This window comes from Siphateles boraxobius, unplaced genomic scaffold, assembly GCF_051911475.1.
Source record: "Siphateles boraxobius isolate OS27281-9 unplaced genomic scaffold, OSU_SipBor_1 53, whole genome shotgun sequence".
NCBI lineage: Eukaryota > Metazoa > Chordata > Actinopteri > Cypriniformes > Leuciscidae > Siphateles > Siphateles boraxobius.
The window spans coordinates 6,506,357-6,509,905 of record NW_027509175.1 but is presented as its reverse complement, the minus strand read 5'-3'; the positions used below and the strand labels follow the sequence as shown (position 1 = coordinate 6,509,905).

The window sequence follows — 3,549 nt, the reverse complement described above, 5'->3', positions numbered from 1 at the left end:
AGCTAGCCTTACGCAATACGAGAGACCTCTCGAAAGGGATGTTTTGTTTTGTCTTGTTTTGTGTTCCACATAGTAATAATAATAAAAAAAATCATACCTGAGACATGAGGATGAGTAAATGATGACAAAATTCTAATTTTTGTGTGAACTGTCCCTTTAAATAGAGCTTTTGATAAACATTTTAATATGAATTTGAATAAAAAAAGACATCAATCAGAAATAGATCATATCTGAATTTATTTATCTTTAGGATCATCTTGCATTGCAACTGTGTAAAATCTCAGATTCAGGAAAGAGCTTTTTTATTTTAACACCGTCTTTCTAAGCCAGTTGTTACTAACTGATGCACTTTGCACCTCTGCAGTGGAGGAACTGTAATCATGCCATGCTGTACGTCAACCTTGGGTCACACCAAGCTGTGATTTGACCTGCAGACAGGGAGTGAAAGTGTGTCTGTGCAGTCATCAGTCATATAATGATGGTACTAAGAACATGATGAAAATGCCATTAAGGCCTGACAACAAGAGAGGACTGGAGCATATTAATTTTGTAAATTGTAAAAATATATTTGTTGTGGTCACGGGAGTTATGTGTGACCAGGAGGCTTTAAAAAGCCATATTTAGGTGGTGCATTTCACACGTGCGTTCACATGAGCGCACACTAAGTCACACATGGAGTGAGAGAATCACATGCAGAATGGCTCATAAAAAGGTTCATAAAAAGAACACATATTATGCTAATTAGCCTGAAAGCTTTTTCATTAGCCAAGCCCTAGTCTAAAATGTGATAAAGCAGTGAATGAAGAGATAAAATACGCCCTTCCACTCTAATGTACCTCTGACTGTATTGATTTTCTAATCATTTGATTGAAGTACAGACTTGTTTGTTACTTGACATCTGGTGATAATAAGAAATCAGATGTCAAATAATATTTAGCAAGTCAAGGCTAAGTTTTGAACAAAATGTGTGTGTGTATATATATATATATATATATATATATAAATGAACAAAATAATAAAATAAAATGAAACACAATGTACTCCAGGGAGCTTAATTCAGCCATTTTATGGATAAATAAAATCCCATAGGTGGGTTAATGGCAGTTTGGTGATAGTTATTCGCTGTGAACAGATCAGTGGGTATAGTGCGCCATCCATTGGCTAAACTTTGGTACTGCAGGACTTCAGTAGTGAGTTTGGTGGTGTTGTGTCTTTGAGCATGACACCCTGCTTCAGATCAGGCCTGCCTCAAGCTCTAAGATATAAAATGTGCAGGATATCATGTCATGCTCTTTTTTTTTTTTTTTTTTTTTACTAAATAATTAATGTAAGTCTACATGCGTGTGTTTTTAAATATAATACAAACTTGACCCAAATGTTTCAAAATGCATAATTTGTATTATCAGGTTATTTTTAGGAGTAAATTCTACTTGAAGAAGATTAAACGTGGAGCTTAACAGCAGCATTGGATTAACTAAACTGAACTATTTGGCAGAATAAATGTAAGACTATTTAACTAAAGGGTACAAATGTGAAAAAATGCATCATTTGTATTAGACTATCAGGTTATTTTGAGGAGTAAATTCTACTTGAAGAAGATTAAAACTTTTAGCTTTACAGTAGCATTGGATTAACTAAACTGGCATATATCAGACAAGAACGAGCCTGCATGTCCTCTGCGATGAAATCATGGGGCTCGCGTGTAACATGTTCCCCTTCCAGACAGACAGTCAGGTTAATACAACCGTTATTTTCTGGTTCCCCAAAAAATGGGGGGTCTAATTCTGGACCTTTGTGGTCTGAATCGCTCACTTAGTAGATTCAAGTTCAAAATGTTGACGGTCAAAATTATTGTGTCTCTAATTCAACACAAAGATCGGTGTGACAAAATCGACCTCAAGGTTCCCGAGGTTGACTTTTGGGGGTGAAGCTTACCAAAATTGGGTTCTTCCATTCACCTAGCCTTGTCACCCCACACACCCCGACTCCGGGGCATCCGCATTTTGAATTACATAGATGACTGGGTGATACTGACCCAGTCTCAAGAGCTTGCGCTACGACATCAAGATATCATCCTAGCTCATTTTCAAACTCTAGGGTTGAGAGTCAAACGCCAAGAAAAGCATTCTCTCTACGACCCAGAGAAGGTCGTATGGGACTCGGTCACCATGCGTGCACGGTTGTCTCCTGCACGTGTCCATCTTAAACACCCTGAACAATATCAGGCTAGGTCAGGAGATTACACTCCATTACTTATGGCAGCTGCGTCCACGGCATAGACGTCACCCGTAGGTTTCTGAAGAGCGTTTTTGAAGCCTAGAGTGGGCGGAGTCGGCCGTCGCCATCTTGGCAGCGCGTCACCAGGCGTCACTCCCGGATAAACGAAAATGGGCAAAAAGCCGGGTTTTGGGTGGTGCCTGGATGCTGAAACTACGCCCGCCTAGCTTGGCGTGATCGATTTTGCTCAGGTTAAGGACCTAATGTGCTACTGCTAGCCTTACGCTAAAGTGACAGCTGACTTTATATGGCAAGCCGTTTTAACATTTAATCATTTAAACCTACATGCTACTAGTACTTGTTTTTTAGATACTAATATCTATTCAATTAAGTACAAGTACTTATTCATTAGCTACTAGTGCTTATTCTTTAGGTACTAGTGCCTTTTCTTTAGATACTAGTGCTTATTCTTTAGGTACTAGTGCCTTTTCTTTAGATACTAGTGCTTATTCTTTAGGTACTAGTTAGAGCCCGACCAATATGGATTTTTGGTACCGATAAAAAAGCCTGATACCGATATATCAGCCGATATTATTTATGTGTACAGTAGCAATATTATTTATGTGTATTATAGTACAGTACCAGTCAAAAGTTTGGACACACTTTCCTATTGGTGTGTACAAACTTTTGATGGGTACTGTATATAGAATACAAAGTATTTAAACAGAATAAATATATAAACGTTTTGCAATGATCACTCAAATGTGGTGATCAAACACTTGTGTGACAAAGATATGTTATGGAGGCAGGGGGAATGATAGAATGAGAATGATACATTTGAGCTGTAACCAAACTAGTTTGCATTGCATGTTATATTATAGGCTATTATATTCTAAATACTGTTGCATAATCTTCACCAACGACTTTGTCTTTTAATTTAGTCACGTTATATAAAACAACTTGTATCAATAAATATATCAAAAGTGTCACTGAAATTATCTTTTATTTTTAGTCTTAATTACTCTAATCTCTACAAGTAGAGGAATAACTCAGATCTTTTTACTAAAGTAAAATTTATAATATCACAATGAAAACGTTTTTAATTACATAATGTACAGACTTTTATACTATTTTAAATAAGTAGTAAGCAAAATGTACCTACTAAACGTGAAACTAGGCTACTCTTAATGCAAAATGGCCCTATATAAAGTGTTATAATTATATAAATTATTGGAATATTGCTTGATGTTGTAACGTAGCGTTATAGGCAGAATGAGTTTTAACACGGTGTCTACACACCGTACGCGACCGTTATTGCTCGCGTGAGTCGCA

The 3,549-nt window shown here is 36.8% G+C and overlaps 1 long non-coding RNA gene across 1 annotated transcript; it reads right to left on the bottom strand.

Moving 5' to 3' along the window:
• Window positions 1-220: 220 nt before the first annotated feature.
• On the bottom strand, window positions 221-2,261 carry LOC143714022 (uncharacterized). Its single transcript, XR_013195384.1, has 2 exons — window positions 1,936-2,261; window positions 221-428 (listed from the first exon to the last, which is right to left on the bottom strand). It is a non-coding gene; the product is annotated as an uncharacterized LOC143714022 (long non-coding RNA).
• Window positions 2,262-3,549: the final 1,288 nt, after the last annotated feature.